The 13,087-nt window shown below is 39.5% G+C and overlaps 8 non-coding genes across 8 annotated transcripts; all 8 read left to right on the top strand.

The window, feature by feature from the left end:
- The first annotated feature begins 538 nt into the window (after positions 1–538).
- TRNAK-CUU (transfer RNA lysine (anticodon CUU)) lies at positions 539–611 on the top strand. The gene has a single exon. It is a non-coding gene; the product is annotated as a tRNA-Lys (tRNA).
- Positions 612–2,894: 2,283 nt separating this feature from the next.
- On the top strand, positions 2,895–2,967 carry TRNAK-CUU (transfer RNA lysine (anticodon CUU)). The gene has a single exon. It is a non-coding gene; the product is annotated as a tRNA-Lys (tRNA).
- Positions 2,968–3,399: 432 nt separating this feature from the next.
- TRNAK-CUU (transfer RNA lysine (anticodon CUU)) lies at positions 3,400–3,472 on the top strand. Its single transcript has one exon. It is a non-coding gene; the product is annotated as a tRNA-Lys (tRNA).
- Positions 3,473–7,295: 3,823 nt separating this feature from the next.
- On the top strand, positions 7,296–7,368 carry TRNAK-CUU (transfer RNA lysine (anticodon CUU)). The gene has a single exon. It is a non-coding gene; the product is annotated as a tRNA-Lys (tRNA).
- Positions 7,369–9,607: 2,239 nt separating this feature from the next.
- On the top strand, positions 9,608–9,680 carry TRNAK-CUU (transfer RNA lysine (anticodon CUU)). Its single transcript has one exon. It is a non-coding gene; the product is annotated as a tRNA-Lys (tRNA).
- A 102-nt stretch (positions 9,681–9,782) lies between these two features.
- TRNAK-CUU (transfer RNA lysine (anticodon CUU)) lies at positions 9,783–9,855 on the top strand. The gene has a single exon. It is a non-coding gene; the product is annotated as a tRNA-Lys (tRNA).
- A 937-nt stretch (positions 9,856–10,792) lies between these two features.
- TRNAK-CUU (transfer RNA lysine (anticodon CUU)) lies at positions 10,793–10,865 on the top strand. Its single transcript has one exon. It is a non-coding gene; the product is annotated as a tRNA-Lys (tRNA).
- A 102-nt stretch (positions 10,866–10,967) lies between these two features.
- On the top strand, positions 10,968–11,040 carry TRNAK-CUU (transfer RNA lysine (anticodon CUU)). The gene has a single exon. It is a non-coding gene; the product is annotated as a tRNA-Lys (tRNA).
- The last annotated feature ends 2,047 nt before the right edge of the window (positions 11,041–13,087 follow it).

The raw sequence follows: 13,087 nt of genomic DNA, 5'->3' as shown, positions 1-13,087 counted from the left end.
GGGATAGGGAAGAAAACTATGGGCATCCAAAGGAGCCCGGCTTGCTCAGTCGGTAGCGCATGAGACTCTTAATCTCAGGGTCGTGGGTTTGAGCCCCACGTTGGGCGAAAACAACTAAAATTTTAGTGCTTTTTGACCAAAAAAATAGAAATTGAAAGTCTCTTTACAATATTTGCAATATTTTGATTGTAAACATGCAATATATGAATGCATGTCTGGATGATGTGTAAAGGGGCAATACCACACCTTAATGTATTCACTGTAAAAGAAAAAGTATGTATCATCTTACTATAAAATAAAGTGGAGAAACACAAATAAGACTTTTTTCCACACAGGTTTAATCGGCTATTTCCTGATATTCTTCAATGCGTTCTGATATTGACTGGTAATTGTGTTTGATACTTTCTTAGACTATTTCTGCCTCTGGCTGATGTGTATTTTCTTTCCAAACTCCACCAGAGCCTATGATTACACAGCATCCTATCTGTGGAAAACGGCAGTGCAGGGATAGGGAAGAAAACTATAGGCATCCAAAGGAGCCCGGCTAGCTCAGTTGGTAGAGCATGAGACTCTTAATCTCAGGGTCGTGGGTTCGAGCCCCACGTTGGGCGAAAACAACTAAAATATTAGTGCTTTTTGACCAAAAAAATAGAAATTGAAAGTCTCTTTACAATATTTGCAATATTTTGATTGTTAACATGCAATATATGAATGCATGTCTGGATGATGTGTAATGGGGCAATACCACACCTTAATGTATTCACTGTAAAAGAAAAAGTATGTATCATCTTACTATAAAATAAAGTGGAGAAAACACAAATAAGACTTTTTTCCACACAGGTTTAATCGGCTATTTCCTGATATTCTTCAATGCGTTCTTATATTGACTGGTAATTGTGTTTGATACTTTCTTAGACTATTTCTGCCTCTGGCTGATGTGTATTTTCTTTCCAAACTCCACCAGAGCCTATGATTACACAGCATCCTATCTGTGGAAAGCGGCTGTGCAGGGATAGGGAAGAAAACTATAGGCATCCAAAGGAGCCCGGCTAGCTCAGTCGGTAGAGCATGAGACTCTTAATCGCAGGGTCGTGGGTTCAAGCCCCACGTTGGGCGGAAACAACTAACATTGTAGTGCTTTTTGACCAAAAAAATACATCCTATCTGTGGAAACCGGCAGTGCAGGGATAGGGAAGAAAACTATGGGCATCCAAAGGAGCCTGGCTTGCTCAGTCGGTAGCGCATGAGACTCTTAATCTCAGGGTCGTGGGTTGGGCGAAAACAACTAAAATTTTAGTGCTTTTTGACCAAAAAAATAGAAATTGAAAGTCTCTTTACAATATTTGCAATATTTTGATTGTTAACATGCAATATATGAATGCATGTCTGGATGATGTGTAATGGGGCAATACCACACCTTAATGTATTCACTGTAAAAGAAAAAGTATGTATCATCTTACTATAAAATAAAGTGGAGAAAACACAAATAAGACTTTTTTCCACACAGGTTTAATCGGCTATTTCCTGATATTCTTCAATGCGTTCTGATATTGACTGGTAATTGTGTTTGATACTTTCTTAGACTATTTCTGCCTCTGGCTGATGTGTATTTTCTTTCCAAACTCCACCAGAGCCTATGATTACACAGCATCCTATCTGTGGAAAAGGGCAGTGCAGGGATAGGGAAGAAAACTATAGGCATCCAAAGGATCCCGGCTAGCTCAGTTGGTAGAGCATGAGACTCTTAATCTCAGGGTTGTGGGTTCGAGCCCCACGTTGGGCGAAAACAACTAAAATTTTAGTGCTTTTTGACCAAAAAAATAGAAATTGAAAGTCTCTTTACAATATTTGCAATATTTTGATTGTTAACATGCAATATATGAATGCATGTCTGGATGATGTGTAATGGGGCAATACCGCACCTTAATGTATTCACTGTAAAAGAAAAAGTATGTATCATCTTACTATAAAATAAAGTGGAGAAAACACAAATAAGACTTTTTTCCACACAGGTTTAATCGGCTATTTCCTGATATTCTTCAATGCGTTCTGATATTGACTGGTAATTGTGTTTGATACTTTCTTAGACTATTTCTGCCTCTGGCTGATGTGTATTTTCTTTCCAAACTCCACCAGAGCCTATGATTACACAGCATCCTATCTGTGGAAAGCGGCTGTGCAGGGATAGGGAAGAAAACTATAGGCATCCAAAGGAGCCCGGCTAGCTCAGTCGGTAGAGCATGAGACTCTTAATTGCAGGGCCGTGGGTTCAAGCCCCACGTTGGGCGAAAACAACTAAAATTGTAGTGCTTTTTGACTAAAAAAATACATCCTATCTGTGGAAAACGGCAGTGCAGGGATAGGGAAGAAAACTATGGGCATCCAAAGGAGCCCGGCTTGCTCAGTCGGTAGCGCATGAGACTCTTAATCTCAGGGTCATGGGTTTGAGCCCCACGTTGGGCGAAAACAACTAAAATTTTAGTGCTTTTTGACCAAAAAAATAGAAATTGAAAGTCTCTTTACAATATTTGCAATATTTTGATTGTAAACATGCAATATATGAATGCATGTCTGGATGATGTGTAAAGGGGCAATACCACACCTTAATGTATTCACTGTAAAAGAAAAAGTATGTATCATCTTACTATAAAATAAAGTGGAGAAACACAAATAAGACTTTTTTCCACACAGGTTTAATCGGCTATTTCCTGATATTCTTCAATGCGTTCTGATATTGACTGGTAATTGTGTTTGATACTTTCTTAGACTATTTCTGCCTCTGGCTGATGTGTATTTTCTTTCCAAACTCCACCAGAGCCTATGATTACACAGCATCCTATCTGTGGAAAGCGGCAGTGCAGGGATAGGGAAGAAAACTATAGGCATCCAAAGGAGCCCGGCTAGCTCAGTTGGTAGAGCATGAGACTCTTAATCTCAGGGTCGTGGGTTCGAGCCCCACGTTGGGCGAAAACAACTAAAATATTAGTGCTTTTTGACCAAAAAAATAGAAATTGAAAGTCTCTTTACAATATTTGCAATATTTTGATTGTTAACATGCAATATATGAATGCATGTCTGGATGATGTGTAATGGGGCAATACCACACCTTAATGTATTCACTGTAAAAGAAAAAGTATGTATCATCTTACTATAAAATAAAGTGGAGAAAACACAAATAAGACTTTTTTCCACACAGGTTTAATCGGCTATTTCCTGATATTCTTCAATGCGTTCTGATATTGACTGGTAATTGTGTTTGATACTTTCTTAGACTATTTCTGCCTCTGGCTGATGTGTATTTTCTTTCCAAACTCCACCAGAGCCTATGATTACACAGCATCCTATCTGTGGAAAACGGCAGTGCAGGGATAGGGAAGAAAACTATAGGCATCCAAAGGAGCCCGGCTAGCTCAGTTGGTAGAGCATGAGACTCTTAATCTCAGGGTCGTGGGTTCGAGCCCCACGTTGGGCGAAAACAACTAAAATATTAGTGCTTTTTGACCAAAAAAATAGAAATTGAAAGTCTCTTTACAATATTTGCAATATTTTGATTGTTAACATGCAATATATGAATGCATGTCTGGATGATGTGTAATGGGGCAATACCACACCTTAATGTATTCACTGTAAAAGAAAAAGTATGTATCATCTTACTATAAAATAAAGTGGAGAAAACACAAATAAGACTTTTTTCCACACAGGTTTAATCGGCTATTTCCTGATATTCTTCAATGCGTTCTGATATTGACTGGTAATTGTGTTTGATACTTTCTTAGACTATTTCTGCCTCTGGCTGATGTGTATTTTCTTTCCAAACTCCACCAGAGCCTATGATTACACAGCATCCTATCTGTGGAAAGCGGCTGTGCAGGGATAGGGAAGAAAACTATAGGCATCCAAAGGAGCCCGGCTAGCTCAGTCGGTAGAGCATGAGACTCTTAATCGCAGGGTCGTGGGTTCAAGCCCCACGTTGGGCGAAAACAACTAAAATTGTAGTGCTTTTTGACCAAAAAAATACATCCTATCTGTGGAAACCGGCAGTGCAGGGATAGGGAAGAAAACTATGGGCATCCAAAGGAGCCTGGCTTGCTCAGTCGGTAGCGCATGAGACTCTTAATCTCAGGGTCGTGGGTTCGAGCCCCACGTTGGGCGAAAACAACTAAAATTTTAGTGCTTTTTGACCAAAAAAATAGAAATTGAAAGTCTCTTTACAATATTTGCAATATTTTGATTGTTAACATGCAATATATGAATGCATGTCTGGATGATGTGTAATGGGGCAATACCACACCTTAATGTATTCACTGTAAAAGAAAAAGTATGTATCATCTTACTATAAAATAAAGTGGAGAAAACACAAATAAGACTTTTTTCCACACAGGTTTAATCGGCTATTTCCTGATATTCTTCAATGCGTTCTGATATTGACTGGTAATTGTGTTTGATACTTTCTTAGACTATTTCTGCCTCTGGCTGATGTGTATTTTCTTTCCAAACTCCACCAGAGCCTATGATTACACAGCATCCTATCTGTGGAAAACGGCAGTGCAGGGATAGGGAAGAAAACTATAGGGATCCAAAGGAGCCCGGCTAGCTCAGTTGGTAGAGCATGAGACTCTTAATCTCAGGGTTGTGGGTTCGAGCCCCACGTTGGGCGAAAACAACTAAAATTTTAGTGCTTTTTGACCAAAAAAATAGAAATTGAAAGTCTCTTTACAATATTTGCAATATTTTGATTGTTAACATGCAATATATGAATGCATGTCTGGATGATGTGTAATGGGGCAATACCACACCTTAATGTATTCACTGTAAAAGAAAAAGTATGTATCATCTTACTATAAAATAAAGTGGAGAAAACACAAATAAGACTTTTTTCCACACAGGTTTAATCGGCTATTTCCTGATATTCTTCAATGCGTTCTGATATTGACTGGTAATTGTGTTTGATACTTTCTTAGACTATTTCTGCCTCTGGCTGATGTGTATTTTCTTTCCAAACTCCACCAGAGCCTATGATTACACAGCATCCTATCTGTGGAAAGCGGCTGTGCAGGGATAGGGAAGAAAACTATAGGCATCCAAAGGAGCCCGGCTAGCTCAGTCGGTAGAGCATGAGACTCTTAATCGCAGGGCCGTGGGTTCAAGCCCCACGTTGGGCGAAAACAACTAAAATTGTAGTGCTTTTTGACTAAAAAAATACATCCTATCTGTGGAAAACGGCAGTGCAGGGATAGGGAAGAAAACTATGGGCATCCAAAGGAGCCCGGCTTGCTCAGTCGGTAGCGCATGAGACTCTTAATCTCAGGGTCGTGGGTTTGAGCCCCACGTTGGGCGAAAACAACTACAATTTTAGTGCTTTTTGACCAAAAAAATAGAAATTGAAAGTCTCTTTACAATATTTGCAATATTTTGATTGTAAACATGCAATATATGAATGCATGTCTGGATGATGTGTAAAGGGGCAATACCACACCTTAATGTATTCACTGTAAAAGAAAAAGTATGTATCATCTTACTATAAAATAAAGTGGAGAAACACAAATAAGACTTTTTTCCACACAGGTTTAATCGGCTATTTCCTGATATTCTTCAATGTGTTCTGATATTGACTGGTAATTGTGTTTGATACTTTCTTAGACTATTTCTGCCTCTGGCTGATGTGTATTTTCTTTCCAAACTCCACCAGAGCCTATGATTACACAGCATCCTATCTGTGGAAAGCGGCAGTGCAGGGATAGGGAAGAAAACTATAGGCATCCAAAGGAGCCCGGCTAGCTCAGTCGGTAGAGCATGAGACTCTTAATCTCAGGGTCGTGGGTTCGAGCCCCACGTTGAGCGAAAACAACTAAAATTGTAGTGCTTTTTGACCAAAAAAATACATCCTATCTGTGGAAAACGGCAGTGCAGGGATAGGGAAGAAAACTATGGGCATCCAAAGGAGCCCGGCTTGCTCAGTCGGTAGCGCATGAGACTCTTAATCTCAGGGTCGTGGGTTCGAGCCCCACGTTGGGCGAAAACAACTAAAATTTTAGTGCTTTTTGACCAAAAAAATAGAAATTGAAAGTCTCTTTACAATATTTGCAATATTTTCATTGTTAACATGCAATATATGAATGCATGTCTGGATGATGTGTAATGGGGCAATACCACACCTTAATGTATTCACTGTAAAAGAAAAAGTATGTATCATCTTACTATAAAATAAAGTGGAGAAAACACAAATAAGACTTTTTTCCACACAGGTTAAATCGGCTATTTCCTGATATTCTTCAATGCGTTCTGATATTGACTGGTAATTGTGTTTGATACTTTCTTAGACTATTTCTGCCTCTGGCTGATGTGTATTTTCTTTCCAAACTCCACCAGAGCCTATGATTACACAGCATCCTATCTGTGGAAAACGGCAGTACAGGGATAGGGAAGAAAACTATAGGCATCCAAAGGAGCCCGGCTAGCTCAGTCGGTAGAGCATGAGACTCTTAATCTCAGGGTCGTGGGTTCGAGCCCCACATTGGGTGAAAACAACTAAAATTTTAGTGCTTTTTGACCAAAAAAATACATCCTATCTGTGGAAAACGGCAGTGCAGGGATAGGGAAGAAAACTATAGGCATCCAAAGGAGCCCGGCTAGCTCAGTCGGTAGAGCATGAGTCTCAGGGTCGTGGGTTCGAGCCCCACGTTGGGCGAAAACAACTAAAATTGTAGTGCATTTTGACCAAAAAAATACATCCTATCTGTGGAAACCGGCAGTGCAGGGATAGGGAAGAAAACTATGGGCATCCAAAGGAGCCCGGCTTGCTCAGTCGGGAGCGCATGAGACTCTTAATCTCAGGGTCGTGGGTTCGAGCCCCACGTTGGGCGAAAACAACTAAATTTTTAGTGCTTTTTGACCAAAAAAATAGAAATTGAAAGTCTCTTTACAATATTTGCAATATTTTGATTGTTAACATGCAATATATGAATGCATGTCTGGATGATGTGTAATGGGGCAATACCACACCTTAATGTATTCACTGTAAAAGAAAAAGTATGTATCATATTACTATAAAATAAAGTGGAGAAAACACAAATAAGACTTTTTTCCACACAGGTTTAATCGGCTATTTCCTGATATTCTTCAATGCGTTCTGATATTGACTGGTAATTGTGTTTGATACTTTCTTAGACTATTTCTGCCTCTGGCTGATGTGTATTTTCTTTCCAAACTCCACCAGAGCCTATGATTACACAGCATCCTATCTGTGGAAAGCGGCAGTGCAGGGATAGGGAAGAAAACTATAGGCATCCAAAGGAGCCCGGCTAGCTCAGTTGGTAGAGCATGAGACTCTTAATCTCAGGGTCGTGGGTTCGAGCCCCACGTTGGGCGAAAACAACTAAAATTGTAGTGCTTTTTGACCAAAAAAATAGAAATTGAAAGTCTCTTTACAATATTTGCAATATTTTCATTGTTAACATGCAATATATGAATGCATGTCTGGATGATGTGTAATGGGGCAATACCACACCTTAATGTATTCACTGTAAAAGAAAAAGTATGTATCATCTTACTATAAAATAAAGTGGAGAAAACACAAATAAGACTTTTTTCCACACAGGTTTAATCGGCTATTTCCTGATATTCTTCAATGCGTTCTGATATTGACTGGTAATTGTGTTTGATACTTTCTTAGACTATTTTTGCCTCTGGCTGATGTGTATTTTCTTTCCAAACTCCACCAGAGCCTATGATTACACAGCATCCTATCGGCTTGCTCAGTCGGTAGCGCATGAGACTCTTAATCTCAGGGTCGTGGGTTCGAGCCCCACGTTGGGCGAAAACAACTAAAATTTTAGTGCTTTTTGACCAAAAAAATAGAAATTGAAAGTCTCTTTACAATATTTGCAATATTTTGATTGTTAACATGCAATATATGAATGCATGTCTGGATGATGTGTAATGGGGCAATACCACACCTTAATGTATTCACTGTAAAAGAAAAAGTATGTATCATCTTACTATAAAATAAAGTGGAGAAAACACAAATAAGACTTTTTTCCACACAGGTTTAATCGGCTATTTCCTGATATTCTTCAATGCGTTCTGATATTGACTGGTAATTGTGTTTGATACTTTCTTAGACTATTTCTGCCTCTGGCTGATGTGTATTTTCTTTCCAAACTCCACCAGAGCCTATGATTACACAGCATCCTATCTGTGGAAAGCGGCTGTGCAGGGATAGGGAAGAAAACTATAGGCATCCAAAGGAGCCCGGCTAGCTCAGTCGGTAGAGCATGAGACTCTTAATCTCAGGGTCGTGGGTTCGAGCCCCATGTTGGGCGAAAACAACTAAAATTGTAGTGCTTTATGACCAAAAAAATACATCCTATCTGTGGAAAACGGCAGTGCAGGGATAGGGAAGAAAACTATGGGCATCCAAAGGAGCCCGGCTTGCTCAGTCGGTAGCGCATGAGACTCTTAATCTCAGGGTCGTGGGTTCGAGCCCCACGTTGGGCGAAAACAACTAAATTTTAGTGCTTTTTGACCAAAAAAATAGAAATTGAAAGTCTCTTGACAATATATGCAATATTTTGATTGTTAACATGCAATATATGAATGCATGTCTGGATGATGTGTAAAGGGGCAATACCACACCTTAATGTATTCACTGTAAAAGAAAAAGTATGTATCATCTTACTATAAAATAAAGTGGAGAAAACACAAATAAGACTTTTTTCCACACAGGTTTAATCGGCTATTTCCTGATATTCTTCAATGCGTTCTGATATTGACTGGTAATTGTGTTTGATACTTTCTTAGACTATTTCTGCCTCTGGCTGATGTGTATTTTCTTTCCAAACTCCACCAGAGCCTATGATTACACAGCATCCTATCTGTGGAAAACGGCAGTGCAGGGATAGGGAAGAAAACTATAGGTATCCAAAGGAGCCCGGCTAGCTCAGTCGGTAGAGCATGAGACTCTTAATCTCAGGGTCGTGGGTTCGAGCCCCACGTAGGGCGAAAACAACTAAAATTGTAGGACTTTTTGACCAAAAAAATACATCCTATCTGTGGAAAACGGCAGTGCAGGGATACGGAAGAAAACTATAGGCATCCAAAGGAGCCCGGCTAGCTCAGTCGGTAGAGCATGAGACTCTTAATCTCAGGGTCGTGGGTTTGAGCCCCACGTTGGGCGAAAACAACTAAAATTTTAGTGCTTTTTGACCAAAAAAATAGAAATTGAAAGTCTCTTTACAATATTTGCAATATTTTCATTGTTAACATGCAATATATGAATGCATGTCTGGATGATGTGTAATGGGGCAATACCACACCTTAATGTATTCACTGTAAAAGAAAAAGTATGTATCATCTTACTATAAAATAAAGTGGAGAAAACACAAATAAGACTTTTTTCCACACATGTTTAATCGGCTATTTCCTGATATTCTTCAATGCGTTCTGATATTGACTGGTAATTGTGTTTGATACTTTCTTAGACTATTTCTGCCTCTGGCTGATGTGTATTTTCTTTCCAAACTCCACCAGAGCCTATGATTACACAGCATCCTATCTGTGGAAAGCGGCAGTGCAGGGATAGGGAAGAAAACTAGAGACATCCAAAGGAGCCCGGCTAGCTCAGTCGGTAGAGCATGAGACTCTTAATCTCAGGGTCGTGGGTTCGAGCCCCACGTTGGGCGAAAACAACTAAAATTGTAGTGCTTTTTGACCAAAAAAATACATCCTATCTGTGGAAAACGGCAGTGCAGGGATAGGGAAGAAAACTATAGGCATCCAAAGGAGCCCGGCTAGCTCAGTCGGTAGAGCATGAGACTCTTAATCTCAGGGTCGTGGGTTCGAGCCCCACGTTGGGCGAAAACAACTAAAATTTTAGTGCTTTTTGACCAAAAAAATAGAAATTGAAAGTCTCTTTACAATATTTGCAATATTTTCATTGTTAACATGCAATATATGAATGCATGTCTGGATGATGTGTAATGGGGCAATACCACACCTTAATGTATTCACTGTAAAAGAAAAAGTATGTATCATCTTACTATAAAATAAAGTGGAGAAAACACAAATAAGACTTTTTTCCACACAGGTTTAATCGGCTATTTCCTGATATTCTTCAATGCGTTCTGATATTGACTGGTAATTGTGTTTGATACTTTCTTAGACTATTTCTGCCTCTGGCTGATGTGTATTTTCTTTCCAAACTCCACCAGAGCCTATGATTACACAGCATCCTATCTGTGGAAAACGGCAGTGCAGGGATAGGGAAGAAAACTATAGGTGTCCAAAAGAGCCCGGCTAGCTCAGTCGCTAGAGCATGAGACTCTTAATCTCAGGGTTGTGGGTTTGAGCCCCACGTTGGGCGAAAACAACTAAAATTTTAGTGCTTTTTGACCAAAAAAATCGAAATTGAAAGTCTCTTTACAATATTTGCAATATTTTCATTGTTAACATGCAATATATGAATGCATGTCTGGATGATGTGTAATGGGGCAATACCACACCTTAATGTATTCACTGTAAAAGAAAAAGTATGTATCATCTTACTATAAAATAAAGTGGAGAAAACACAAATAAGACTTTTTTCCACACATGTTTAATCGGCTATTTCCTGATATTCTTCAATGCGTTCTGATATTGACTGGTAATTGTGTTTGATACTTTCTTAGACTATTTCTGCCTCTGGCTGATGTGTATTTTCTTTCCAAACTCCACCAGAGCCTATGATTACACAGCATCCTATCTGTGGAAAGCGGCAGTGCAGGGATAGGGAAGAAAACTATAGGCATCCAAAGGAGCCCGGCTAGCTCAGTCGGTAGAGCATGAGACTCTTAATCTCAGGGTCGTGGGTTCGAGCCCCACGTTGGGCGAAAACAACTAAAATTGTAGTGCTTTTTGACCAAAAAAATACATCCTATCTGTGGAAAACGGCAGTGCAGGGATAGGGAAGAAAACTATAGGCATCTAAAGGAGCCCGGCTAGCTCAGTCGGTAGAGCATGAGACTCTTAATCTCAGGGTCGTGGGTTCGAGCCCCACGTTGGGCGAAAACAACTAAAATTTTAGTGCTTTGTGACCAAAAAAATAGAAATTGAAAGTCTCTTTGCAATATTTTCATTGTTAACATGCAATATATGAATGCATGTCTGGATGATGTGTAATGGGGCAATACCACACCTTAATGTATTCACTGTAAAAGAAAAAGTATGTATCATCTTACTATAAAATAAAGTGGAGAAAACACAAATAAGACTTTTTTCCACACAGGTTTAATCGGCTATTTCCTGATATTCTTCAATGCGTTCTGATATTGACTGGTAATTGTGTTTGATACTTTCTTAGACTATTTCTGCCTCTGGCTGATGTGTATTTTCTTTCCAAACTCCACCAGAGCCTATGATTACACAGCATCCTATCTGTGGAAAGCGGCAGTCCAGGGATAGGGAAGAAAACTATAGGCATCCAAAGGAGCCCGGCTAGCTCAGTCGGTAGAGCATGAGACTCTTAATCTCAGTGTCGTGGGTTCGAGCCCCACGTTGGGCGAAAACAAATAAAATTGTAGTGCTTTTTGACCAAAAAAATAGAAATTGAAAGTCTCTTTACAATATTTGCAATATTTTGATTGTTAACATGCAATATATGAATGCATGTCTGGATGATGTGTAATGGGGCAATACCACACCTTAATGTATTCACTGTAAAAGAAAAAGTATGTATCATCTTACTATAAAATAAAGTGGAGAAAACACAAATAAGACTTTTTTCCACACAGGTTTAATCGGCTATTTCCTGATATTCTTCAATGCGTTCTGATATTGACTGGTAATTGTGTTTGATACTTTCTTAGACTATTTCTGCCTCTGGCTGATGTGTATTTTCTTTCCAAACTCCACCAGAGCCTATGATTACACAGCATCCTATCTGTGGAAAACGGAAGTGCAGGGATAGGGAAGAAAACTATAGGCATCCAAAGGAGCCCGGCTAGCTCAGTCGGTAGAGCATGAGACTCTTAATCTCAGGGTCGTGGGTTCGAGCCCCATGTTGGGCGAAAACAACTAAAATTGTAGTGCTTTTTGACCAAAAAAATACATCCTATCTGTGGAAACCGGCAGTGCAGGGATAGGGAAGAAAACTATGGGCATCCAAAGGAGCCTGGCTTGCTCAGTTGGTAGCGCATGAGACTCTTAATCTCAGGGTCGTGGGTTCGAACCCCACGTTGGGCGAAAACAACTACAATTTTAGTGCTTTTTGACCAAAAAAATAGAAATTGAAAGTCTCTTTACAATATTTGCAATATTTTGATTGTTAACATGCAATATATGAATGCATGTCTGGATGATGTGTAATGGGGCAATACCACACCTTAATGTATTCACTGTAAAAGAAAAAGTATGTATCATCTTACTATAAAATAAAGTGGAGAAAACACAAATAAGACTTTTTTCCACACAGGTTTAATCGGCTATTTCCTGATATTCTTCAATGCGTTCTGATATTGACTGGTAATTGTGTTTGATACTTTCTTAGACTATTTCTGCCTCTGGCTGATGTGTATTTTCTTTCCAAACTCCACCAGAGCCTATGATTACACAGCATCCTATCTGTGGAAAGCGGCAGTGCAGGGATAGGGAAGAAAACTATAGGCATCCAAAGGAGCCCGGCTAGCTCAGTCGGTAGAGCATGAGACTCTTCATCTCAGGGTCGTGGGTTCGAGCCCCACCTTGAGCTAAAACAACTAAAATTGTAGTGCTTTTTGACCAAAAAAATACATCCTATCTGTGGGAAACGGCAGTGCAGGGATAGGGAAGAAAACTATGGGCATCCAAAGGAGCCCGGCTTGCTCAGTCGGTAGCGCATGAGACTCTTAATCTCAGGGTCGTGGGTTGGAGCCCCACGTTGGGCGAAAACAACTAAAATTGTAGTGCTTTTTGACCAAAAAAATAGAAATTGAAAGTCTCTTTACAATATTTGCAATATTTTCATTGTTAACATGCAATATATGAATGCATGTCTGGATGATGTGTAATGGGGCAATACCACACCTTAATGTATTCACTGTAAAAGAAAAAGTATGTATCATCTTACTATAAAATA

The sequence above is a fragment of the Ambystoma mexicanum genome, chromosome 4q (assembly GCF_040938575.1).
Source record: "Ambystoma mexicanum isolate Mex_15411 chromosome 4q, UKY_AmexF1_1, whole genome shotgun sequence".
NCBI classification, from domain to species: Eukaryota; Metazoa; Chordata; class Amphibia; order Caudata; family Ambystomatidae; genus Ambystoma; species Ambystoma mexicanum.
This window is presented reverse-complemented; position numbering and strand designations above follow the sequence as displayed.